Source organism: Mastigoproctus giganteus, chromosome 1, assembly GCF_048544385.1.
Source record: "Mastigoproctus giganteus isolate SK-2022 chromosome 1, ASM4854438v1, whole genome shotgun sequence".
NCBI lineage: Eukaryota > Metazoa > Arthropoda > Arachnida > Uropygi > Thelyphonidae > Mastigoproctus > Mastigoproctus giganteus.
The window spans coordinates 172,662,773-172,675,775 of NC_143575.1; the positions used below are offsets into that span (position 1 = coordinate 172,662,773).

Here is a 13,003-nt window from a genome sequence, read left to right on the forward strand (position 1 = left end):
GTTACAGGACCTTTGCTAGTAGGAAGAAGGATGTCATTTTTCCTCTATACAAGATGATGGTTGAATCATATTGGGCGTTGCATTCAGGTCTTGAGACTGCACCTGAAAAAAGACAGAACTTCCGGAGAGGGTTCAAAGAATGACAGCCAGAATGGTGATGAGTGCAGATCGATGCACATGTGAATAATGACTTAACAGATATGGACCACAAAGTTTAACAATACATCTGAGGAGAGGAGATCTAGTTGAGGTGTTTAAGATGCTGAAGGGGTTGAGCAAAATGAACGAGGAAGGTCTGTTCTCCTCCCTTGTATGTGAGACAAGAATCAACGGGCATAGATATAAAATATCACGGAATAACAGTACACTGGTCCTCATGAAGTTCACCTATGGGCAACGGGTTGTGGAACCCTGCAATAAGTTGCCTCCCTAAGTGGTAGAGGCAGTGAATCTGGCTAAGTTCGAAGCAGAGAATTGGATGAATATCTTGTGGGAATGGAAATAGTATGAATATTCTGTTTTTCGCATATAGCTGCGGAGCTATACCTACATTTTCGCAGTTAAATACAGATTGAAATAACTTTACTACTAATAACGAAACATCTCACCCACTCTGAATAAGAGTTGGAAAAAGAACATGCAGCGAAAACACAGCATCCGAACTATCTTCCAAGAGAATAGTGCTTATAGTCTTCCCTCATTGGAACAATCTCTAAGGAAACTAGTTTTTTTTTTGTTTTTTTTAAGGAAGCTGAAGTTTCCATCGATACCTAACGATACAGAGAAACATTATCAGAACCTACATACTATCATTAAAGAAAAAGCATGAAAGCAAGCTCACAGGTAGAGTTTTTAGCTTGCTTTTACGTCACGAGGTAGAGTAATTATCTTATGAAAACTCTTGTACATGTAGTGAACTCGGTATTGCATGGAATGCGGTAGGTGGCATTGGTGGATACTTCCCTTACTGTTCCGATTTCCATATTTTTGGACTTCTGAACAAAGGTACTGAAGAAACTAAATCCAGTGGGCCACCGGAATGCAGCAGGCTGTCTGCACTTGACTGATTATGGATAAAAAGTTAAAAATCAAATTAAAAAAAATCTATAATTTTTGGTCTTGTTGATAGAAAAGCTTTTTGAATTTTATGTTATAAAGTCGTTTATTACTTAGATTTTGTTTCATATTCAGTATGAAACAAAACACAAATCCATAATCTGTATGGGATTCAATTGAGAAAGCTTTGTCCTCTTTTTAAGTGGACAATTTACCTTATGGTATCACTGAATGACGTCGGTGTTGTACAGTACTTAGCAAGTGATTTCTGTCTAATCAGGGTGCCAGTAAGCATTACATTCGGACCCATAGGGTCTAGAACAGTGTTTCCCAACGTGGGTCCCACGCCCCACATGGGGGCAATTTGATTGTTCAGGGGGGCAATTCAAAAATTGCTCGTCTAGAGTTTAAAACAACCGCCTACTATGATTTAACTTGTACAAAAGAAGAATTGTTGGTATCTCAATTTGAAATAAGCATTCGTTAAATGTTGTACTTTCTATAGAGCTGCACTTGAAAGTTTGGAGTAATATCAACTACAGTTTGCTCGGAGAGTATTGCTTACTATGCCTAGTGAAGGAATAGTACATACTGTATTGGACGATTGCTTATGGCATATGCAATGTGCAAGCAAAGTGGTTGTCTACTGTAGCCTACCGCAAACTCAGCATGTTATATGAAATAGGTAATTCCTTTCATACAAACGCTCGTTTGGGCATCGTGACTGTACATTTGGATAGGTTTGACGATCTCAGATTAAAATAAAAATTACTTTGTCCACGCACAGAATTATTATTAATGAAGAACCGTGATATACAATGGTATGTATTTGTCATATATGTATTTCTGTGGTCTCAGTAAATAAGCAAATAAGTCCAAAAACTCGAATTTGCAGGAGAGGAAAAATAAACTTCACACTCTCATATAAACACGCATATATTCGAATATACAAATATTTATTACTCACGCTAAAACTACAATAACGAAGATAGCTGCGTGTCACATAATAGTAAATAATAAATACTTTATTATAGTGCACTTATCTCATTTTTGACAAATTAGACTTATCTGCTTGTTCACAGAGACCACAGATTTAATAGCCCGAATTCAGTAATTCGTGTGATTTATTCATTCAAAAAGCGTACTAATAATTAATTTTGATATATTAAAATAAAATTAAATTAACTTTAATGCATAGTTTATTTTTAGTTTTTGATTTATCTTATATTTATTTCTTTCAGTTGCGCAGTAAAATGAGTAGTGCAAGTAAAAAAAAAGTTCGTCAGTATTCAGAGGAATACTTAAAATTTGGTTTCATACCCGCTATCCACGATCAAAGGTCACCTTTTTGTCTTTTATGCCAACAATGCTTGACCAACGAATCAATGAAGCGAGGTCGTCTTGAGGCGCATTTGAAGGCGAAACATAATGCTCATGTAAATTCAGATTTAGATTACTTTCAAACTTTAAAGAAGAATTTTGAAAAAAGAGCAACATTAAAGTCTCTGTTTATTGCTCATACTGCAACTGTCAATCGTACTCTTGAGGCTAGTTATGAAATTTCTTTACTCATTGCTAAATCTGGGAAAAATCATACTATAGGAGAGAATTTAATCAAACCATCAATATCAGCATTTCTTAAAACAGTTCTGGAAAAAGATGACAAAGACGTGAAAGCTATGCCACTCAATAACAATACTGTTAGCAGAAGAATAGATGAAATGAGTGAAGATATTGAAATACAACTTGTTGGAAAGCTGAAAACAAGAAAATTCTCAGTGCAAATGGATGAATCAACTTTGAGAGACAGTGAAGCCGTACTGATAACTTATGTGAGATATATTGATAAAGGTAATTTTGCTGAAGAAATGTTATTCTGTAAATCATTAGAGAGCACCACTACCTCCAAAGATATATATAATAAGCTAAAAAATTACTTAGATGACAATAATATACCAATGAAAAATATAACATCTTGCGCTTCAGATGGTGCTCCTAATATGATGGGCAAGAAAAATGGCTGCTTAAAATTGATGAAAGATGAGAATCCAGAAATGCTTCTTGTGCATTGTGTTATTCATAGGGAAAACTTGGTAGCTAAAAATATTTCGCCTGTTCTTCATGAAGTACTAAAATCAGTTATAAAATGTGTCAATGCTATTAAAGCTAATGCCAAATGTGAGCGTCTCTTCAAGCTTTTTTGTGAAGAACAAAATGGAGACCATGTGAGACTTTTACTTCACACTGAAGTAAGGTGGCTCTCGAAAGGGAACTGCTTGAAAAGATTCATGGAACTATTTGATACTATTAGTGACTTTTTAAGTGACAAACCTGAAATGAAGCATCTGTTAACGGTCGATGGTAAAGCATTTGTGAGTTATTTAGCCGATATCTTTGAAAAACTAAATATATTAAATAAACAACTTCAAGGAACAAATAAAACTCTCGTCGATGCAAAAGCGAAGATATTTGGTTTCATTACATTTATTGAATTATGTCAAAAATATATTTGTAACAAAAATTTTGAACAGTTTCGTTGGCTGCAAAAATGTGAAGTGACTGATACCGCTGTACTTGTTATTGTCGATCATCTGAAAATTCTGTCCGCTGATTTAAAAGAAAGGTTTTCTGATTTAAAACAAATTGATTTTCCAACCTGGATGATGCAACCAATGTTAGTGGATTTGTCTGATGTATCAATGCAGTACCAAGAAGAACTCTCAGAAATGCAAAATGATGAGTCAGTTAAAACTTTATTCAATATAAAAGGAGCGATGGCATGGCTTTGTGATGAAACAGAAATTAAATACCCAAATTCAACCAACTTTGCAAGAGAGCTATTGTTACCGTTTCCATCTTCATATTTAGCTGAATGTGGATTTAGTGCCATAAATGATTTGTTCCTAAAGAAAAGAAATCGACTGGATATCACAAAACGGGGAGACTTGAGACTGAAGCTGACTAAATTGGAGCCCAATATAAAATCTCTCTGCGGCAAGCATCAAGCACAAGGGTCTCACTAAATTTAGTGCACTCATCTAGAAGTGACTTCACATGGAATGTTGAAATTATTAAACAATTAAATAATAATTACTAAAAATTAAAATATAAAAAAATCTTTCATATAAATTATTTTGTACTTGAATTTTAGTTGTCCATTATATGTTTTGAAAATTTACTTACTGTTTTTTTCTTAATAATTTCCTAATGATTTCTTCCTAAAACCTAAGTTTTGTGTCCTGAACAAGTTGTAATTAGGCTTCATTTAGGAAATAATTCAATTTTTGAATATAAAAAATATGTATATCGGTGTTTCCCAACGTTACATAGGGGGCATCAGAATTTTAGAAAGACTTAGGTGGGGCATGGTAAAAAAAAGGTTGGGAAACACTGGTCTAGAACAATAAAGTCAAATCACATTATTCGACCTTATCTATTGCTCGCTTCTGTATTCTTTTTTTATCCCCAAACTGGGCAGATATATCGCCGCGTGCATCGAAGTTCAATGAACGAGACATCGAACGAATGTATCTGATAAGAATGAGAAAGTAGGAGCATTTATTTTGACTTATCACGGAACAAGTAATTGGCTTGTTTCACTCTCGTAGAACATTATTGCCTTTTCCATGTGAATACGTCACATAATAGCCTGCTCACGACGTCGCAAATTCGGCTGGTATTACGTTATGGATTACGAATGCTGTCTGCAGTCAAAACAGTTTAGCATCACGATCGGCTAACTGGTACAGATGGATGATCACTATACCAACCATTCGCTGTTTTTGAAGTTAGAATTCCATTCTCATCCTCCTCCTTTCTGTGGTCATTTCTGCAAGATATTCACAGCCAAAGGCGAGAATTGGCCGATTACTCCGTTGATTATAATTTTACTCTTGGATGAATGCCAATTCGCACAGTCCAGAATACAATTGACTGCAGATACTATCTCCGATCAGTAGCGAGATAAGATAGATGTTCCTCGTGAGCGTGCTTTTCGTGATGGCGGATCATTCACAATTTACAGTAAAACAGTAGAGGAATAAATATAGGGGAAATAAAACCTTCAATGATGACAGTAAACACTGCCTATGCAAAGAAATACGATGAGCATTAGAGACAATTGTAAATAAGGATTAGAAAGTGGCATGGGGATCAAAGTTTTAATGAAGCAGATTCCACGATTATTTTTATTGTTATAGGCCGTAGCTCAGAGTATCATGACTCACATTTCCCCCAATAAAGAAGGCGGTTTCCAGTTTTAGTGAAATAATCATATTCAGCTACTTGGATTCGTGCGTTTCAGAAATCTGTAACTACCCCTCTAATAGATACTTTGATCCCAGCGAAGATTGCTTCCTCCTTATTTCCATCAAATCAAACTTGCAATTGAGTGATGACAGCGTAATCCCACAAGAGTTTTCTCACAGCTTCTTTTTTGTACTTGTAGAAATATGTCTCGAAGAAAGTTGTGTGGTGATGAGGAAGTTAACATTATTGGACTATAACAAAAATTAAAAAGAGCGGCATGCATGAATGATTCTTACACGCTGAATGGGACTGTTATTGCACCCGTCTCTTTGAGAGATACCGGAATTATATAGTTCTGTAGTAAACAAAAAAAAGTTGACATGTGGTGTTTGTAGCATAACAAGACAATCAACCCCTCTGTTTTGCAATGCAGGAATGTAATTTGTGTAATGGTGTGTCCCACCTTGGTCATTAATTTCTTCTCCCAGTAGAAGTTGAAATTGGTTTTCTGTTTTTGCTTTATAGGTATTATTTTCTTCGTGTGGGAAGTCTTACCGCAGCATACCTGTTTAAAATAAAACAGCGCATTTTTTTCGCAAAAGGGAAGATGGCGATACTTCGAATACAATCCCAGGAATTCATTTGAAGTTTGGAATTATTTAGACTCGTTTGTAACTAGAAGAGCGCAGGTTACAATTTTGGCAACATCAGGTGGGCCAGAGTCTCGAATTGAGACATTACGATCACAAATGGAACTGGCTTACCTTCCCGTGGTGTGGACGAGTACCCAGAATCATCTCTCCGGGTGATTGATGCTTCTGAGTAGCTAAGTGGCCAGACAACAATAGAGCACACACGTAATACACACAAACCTACGTCACTCACATATCTGGCCCATTTGTAGTGATACTGTTCTTCACAGAGATACGAAGCGGAGTTGAACCGACGGCCTTTACAAAAACACATGTCCACCTGTCTAAGTTTAAATGACGGAGTAAAACTGACTTTCAGGTGCCTTCCTTCATTAGATACTACTACTATGCCTAAGTACAAACTGGTAGAAAACGAGAGAAAAACCATGACAGTCATCCAGCGAATTGGGGTGCAGTTTCATGAATGTCATCAATTTTTTCATAAATAATCGACGCCATTTAAATAAATCTCAATGCCTAGAAAAGATGTACAGATTCTGCCACATTCCTGAATATGGTTGAACTATGAAAGACCTTCGTATTGCATTTTCGGAAAGAATTATTTATTTATTTTTAGTTGGTGATCTTCCCTTTAGCTATTTATGGAAGCAGCAATCATCTGCTGAAAAAACATGTCGAATTTTTATGCAAATTTTACAGCAAGCAAAATTGGTGAGGGCCATCGTGGATGGCCCTCACCTGATAAGCTCCTGGCATTCCTGCCGTGAAGGGTACATTGTATACATCCCTTTGTACACAATAAAGGTTATATATATGAAGCGTGGGATTAATGAATGGTTCAGTATTAGTCTCATACTTCGAGTAGTAATTTATTTCTGCTTTTAAAACACCAGGATTATATAACGCCTTGCATCTAACCATTTAAGATTGCTGGGAGCGAACGTTATGAAATCAGGATAATGATTTCTGTTGAAAAACTTTTGCTATTTCATTCTGTGTACACTCGTATATTAATTTCATCACTAAAGGGATACATTTATTGTTGACTTCTTTGCCAGTACATTTGCACTTGCTGACCGTTTTACGGACGCTCCTATATTTAAGCGATTTATATACAGTACTATTAATTTCACAATGCATAACATCACTAGCGTAGCTAACCTTTTTCGGGCCGGGAGGCAAAGAACATGTTCGGGCCCCTACTTAATTAATGAAAATTTCAAAAACAGGAGACAGCCAAAGACGCCGGGCCCCTAAAGGGCCCGGAGGCAATTGCCTTGCCTGCCTACATGGTAGCTACGCCACTGCATAACATCCTGACGGAGAATTAGCCCATGGTACTTCACAGGTGGCGCAGCATGCCGGGACAACCAACGGTTCGCTGCGCACAGAAAAATAACTCTGGCATTTTTTAATTTTCGTTATAGCGAAATTTGCTATTCGAGTTGAACTTTCTTTCAGGTGCCGTCCTACATAAGATACTATACATTCGTATTGAAAACGATACTGTCGTTGTACAGAAGCAATGAAGCAGAAATGGAAGGTAGAGAATGAAATATGCTTAAGAAAATAATATTGTCATGTTTAATTTTGCGCCAAGAGCAGCTGAGGCCATGAGGCATCAGTATATCGTCTGTAAATTGCATGCATTCTGCGTTTGGTTTGCCTGTTTCGCGGTATGAAACCCTCCTTTCAGGAGGGGGGCATGCAATCCTCCCACGTGCCATGGTATGATCAATCAGACGGGGTTCGAACACCGGACTTTCCTGCACGGTGTGGAAGGGCAGATCATAACCACAGTGCTAGCCGTGAGGGCCAGAAGTAATTGAAAGTGCGACTTAAATCTGGCATCTCTTACAGAGTTGTCCAATGTCGGCAAGTTTTAATGACAAAGGGTTAAAGATGCTGAAGACGTGGACTTTCTGGCTTGTTGAGCTTTCTGTATCACAAAGAAATCGTAAGCAAAGAGAAACACGTCACTACACCATGACAGATTAGCCCACAGCAAGTTCATGACTTGAGCGTGAAAAGCCAGTCTAGTGGACTCCTCGTGCATGACACTTTGTCCAGGTCATCAGTGTAACTGCGGGCGGGCTCCGTACTGATTATGTTACGTCCAATATAAGTTCCCCAAAGTCGTTTAATTTATTATTTAATTTTCCTTGAGCAGCAGTAATAATACGCGTTCTGTTAATATGTATGACTGCAGAGTACAGACCAGTACAGTTGCAACATCATTACGTAGCAGATCGATAAGCTAGGAGAGCGAGTTCCAATGCACGTGCACAACAAAGAGAGAGAGAGAGAGAGAGAGAGAGAGAGAGAGAGAGAGAGGCATACCAGCGGAAACTGCGTTACACTAGTAACCAGTTCACGCGTTCAACCGACAGGGTTCTCGAGCAAGATGGGCATTACAATCCCCCTCTCCCTGTCAGATCAGATACTGTAACGATGCGTCACTGGTCAAGCAGGTGTAAATATAATGAACTCAATGCTCATCAACTCGCTAATTATAACGCTGCATTGCTCTTATCCTGTAAATTACACAAACAGTTTCATATCGGTAAAACAGAACTTTTTAACATCCGGAAAAGTCAAGAGTAGCTAACCAGATACCCGTGAACGATCTCTAGACACCTACGAAGCTTCCCAGAGAAAGTCGTTAAAAGAAGTCGGAAACAAAGAGGAGATTCATGGGTTCCAGAGAACGAATTGAGTCGGAGTATTCCAGACTCATTAAAATGAGCATCTGAACTCGCTGGCCCGCCTAAATTGAAGTGTTTGCGAGAATTAACTGCCCTGTGTTTCCTGCCCGTTTCTGAAAGAGTATTTTGGAGGTAGGATGAGTTATATATCAACGTCTTGTGTTTCTTACTTATTCTTTCCCACGAAAGCAGTAGACAAAGACGCTGTGGTATCATTGTGCAGTCTGTTCCAAGTGATTGATATTCTCTCATTATCAAACTCTGTCTTGTCTATTATTAAATGTCTACCGATTCGGGAACTGTACGTTGCACACCTGTTCGTTCGTAATATTAATAGCAATATTAAGGGGAGGTACCAATCCTTTTGGAATGGCTCGCATCGGTGACATTAATCTCCCATAGCTGTATGTATCAAGTCGCTTCTTTCTTTCTTTTCTCCCCCCCCAGACGTAGTGAAGACCTCTGCCCATTACATACCGGACAAAGTACCTTGTGATAACAATAAGCAATATAAATGACAAAGAAGCAAAAAGAAGTCCCGATAAAGCCTTGCACGAACCCATTACCTCCCTCCAAGTCAAGAGAGACAGAAGCGATTCTCTCAAGACGAAATCTAAGCCATTAACTATTGTTTGGCTTTCAGCAAATCCCAGTAGATTTCGTTCAATTTTAATTTCATTAGAAAGGACGGAGAGTGTTATGGGAACTTCTGCATTTAATTCACGAGACCATTACTAATTAAGTTCATTCATTTCTCATTTGCTCAGTCTCTCTTTCGTTAGGTATTCAGGAAAAAAAAAAATTATATACGTTGAAGAGCACAGCTTCACCACTAGACGTCGCTCTAGTCCCGAGCGGATTACATCCATTATTTTTGATAACAAAATGTAAAAACAAAGCTAAAGAGATGTTTTGCTTCGGCCACTGTTGATATTTGACTACAGCCCCTCTGGTGGTAAAAATGCAAACCATGATGTAATAATCCAGTCCACAACTTCTCGTTATACTAACAGCTTATTCCGTTGCTAAGTTGAGTTGGAAAGGGCTTAAATTCCAGCTGTACTTTCTCACGAAAATCGAGGGTGACTGACAGTAACGGCTTTGTTGCTAGGATATTGAATTCAGCCACCACTAAGCCCATTATTCCTCCAAGAAAAAAACCTATGACGTTTTCCCCAAGAAAATTTGCTATGTAAATGATTTAAATCCCGAGTTGTGAACACAAGATATACGGATCGAAGTGTAGCGCACAGTTTCAAGAAATTGGTAATTTAAAATCACTATCAATCAAACACTATCGAAAGAGGCGTGTTCAACAATCCTAGATGGATGATGTTTTCTGTCACGGTAACGACAGAATGTCTTATACAGCTGCGCCTCCAGCTAAACCAGATTAATTCTGGAAGCAGACCGGAGAATATTCACCAACATGGGATTACTGTACAAATTATCGGTTGCTGGGAAAGGGTGTAATTGTTGATGTTCGCCAGAGACGCCATAACAACGTGCCCTTATTTGAACCGTGCTGTCAATTCGAGAAATGTAGAGAGCATTCGAGTGGAAACTTATTAAGATGGGGATATGACGTCAGCGAAATAAATTACGTTTCAAATTGGACAAACAGATTAATCTGAAGCGAATAGAAAGACGAATGACAAAGGTGGATGAAGTTGCACCGAAAGACGACACGAACGTGTCGTGCGTGTGCGCATGTATTTCCATTACGTTATCATCGTGCTTGTTTCTATGCACCCGTTTAAAATTGATCTGTATCCTCCATATCTTTACGTACATCTGTTCTGGAGATTAATCTTCGATCTATTACTACTGGCAGACTGGAACCACGATCTCGAAAACTTCCTACCCTTCAGGATCAGCAGTACAAAATAAGGAGCAACTGTCAAATAGCGGGGCCATCCGATATTGTGAAACGACGCTTACTACAACTTGCTCTTGAAATAAGTCCGTGTTAAATTTACCGCTACCCATTTTGTGCATGGTATCCGAACCACACGGAAAATATCCTCGTGCAGTGCGGTAATCCTACTTTATTACTATTGATTTGTAAGTGGGGAGGGGGATGGAAATAGGAAATAAACTAGCTACCTCTGTTTGTAGCCAGGCCATTAGGAATGACAAATGTACTTTCTGTTGGTCGCCTTACTCCGGACCTGGCAGACATAATGGAGACAAATAAGATGGCTCAGGATCTAGAGGAGGAGGAACTAAACATGCTCTTCGTCCGGGGATGTTTTAGGGCCTTTTTCATCACAATCTCGGCATTCTTTGAACGCGAATGCTTTCTTGCGCTTATAAGACACAGAATGGAAAAATAAGAAAAAGAAAAGTAGCACAGCGATAGAAAGAAAAGACGCTATAAAAACGGAAAGAATGGTAATGTTAGTTAACCTCTTCTGAATTCATCCCAGACGAATTCATTAATTAGTAGCTTTTTACATCTGTTCGCATCTACAAGCAGGAGAGAATTTTAAGATAGGTGTTGTTTCTTTGCTGCCATTTTTTTCTTTCAATTCTTTTCTCGTTTTTTGTCCCTGGTGGCTGTTTATGCCTTCCCTTAAAAAAATAAAACTGTAATTTAGAACCGATCCGAACGGTGAACAAAAAAGCCTGTTAGAGTGAAAAAAAAAACATGGATTAAGAAAAGTATCAGAAATCTGACTTTAGTTTTCCTTCGGAAAACGAGTCAAAGATTTCGGATGCCTGTTATTCTCAGGTCACTTGGGAAATACAGTAGATAACCCGGATGGTTTAAAAGCATCCGCTACGTGGAAAAGAAGAATAAAAACAATCATAACCATTTAGTTTTTGACTGAAAGTTCAACCATGCAGTTGACCTTACAGACATTTCAGAAATATTATTTCTGAAATGTCTGTAAGATCAATATTTCTGAAATATTATTTATGAAATGCATCTGTAGTGGATAAAATTTTACGTAATATAGAGTAAAAGGATCTCAAATTAGTAGTAGATTTTTGTTTGTTGAAATCAATGATTCAGATATATTCGGTTATACAATCAGAGCACTGAATTCTGAAGGAAAAAATAATTATAACAATATAGCTCATTTTTAAGTATTTATCTCAAAAGAGCATTAAAAGTAGCTCATTAGTTCCAACCGAGCCGTTTCACCTTATCTAAAAATGTATAACAAATTGAGTAATTCAGACACACTTCCTTGGATTCTTCCCATTTCTTTGGTGAATTGAGACCTTGTCGACTGCATGCATGAGGAGTTTCTACTTTTGTTATCAACAGCCGGAAGAGAAGTTGAGAAACAGCATGAAATGGCCTGCTGAAGGAATTCTCCCTGCCTTACAGGGATTTCTCTTATTATTACCATCCCTTTTCCTTTCCCCCGGTCTTTTCTCTACTTAAAAGCCTACGAGTCTGCGTATGGAATGGAGCAATGACCGCTTGTTACCTACAGCAGCACGGAAGGGAGGGAAAGGGGGGAACACCCCTAATACACCTCCGTAGGGTCTACGTAGAAAGATGAGTTGTCTTGTGCCGATGCCCCTGAATGACTGGTTTTATAAATTATCGTACGAAGGCTGCTGATGCAGTGTCGCGACTACCGAGCAGCCGTACCGTTATTGGTACCTTAATAACCTTGGCTTATTCTTCACTGGAATGGATGGAATTTGTTGTTTACTGCTTAAAATAAATATCAAAAGTATCTCCGGAACAGTGCAATACCACTAGGAGATCACAGCCTGTAACAATTCTTATTAAGCTTGGGTAGAACGTAATTATTAAGTAGTCTTCTTGCACTTTGATAAAGTTTTACACTTCGGGGTCACTTTTATCCCACATTTAAAAATTCTTCCTCGAAGTACAGATAAAGCGATGCTCGTGAAATTCACCTGTCTCTTGCATATCGCAAATTTCTGGCATTGGGACTTCGATACGCGTTTAAAGATATACCTACTACTCTGGCATTCAAAAGCAAATAGATGAAGTCAGCAAAATGGAAGAGAAGGTGTAGCCGAGGCTATTGAAGGAGACGACTTTGAGTTTCCAGGCCCGACACGAAGCAAGTCACCCATTCAAGAAAATGAGGAATCGGTCCATTATCAAAGAAATGGTGATCATCGACTAGGAATTTCTGGCCATCGAGCAAGCGATCCAGTAATAGACCTGAAAGAGAGGAGGATACAAAAAAAAAAAAAAGAGAGAGAAAAGAAAAAAAAATTAGTTCTGGTTTCTTAGCTCTATCTATCTTTCTCATTTTCTTATGCTTGTTTCTTATGGAAAAGAGAGACTCGTGACTTGATATATCCTACTCCACACATTCATAGTATTTTTGTATTTGAATTTAA

At 38.1% G+C, this 13,003-nt stretch overlaps 1 protein-coding gene across 1 annotated transcript in view; it reads right to left on the reverse strand.

Moving 5' to 3' along the window:
* LOC150091266 (uncharacterized) overlaps nucleotides 1–13,003 on the reverse strand; it is a 156,671-nt gene that overhangs the window by 35,264 nt on the left and 108,404 nt on the right. The gene's annotated exons all lie outside the window — the stretch shown is intronic.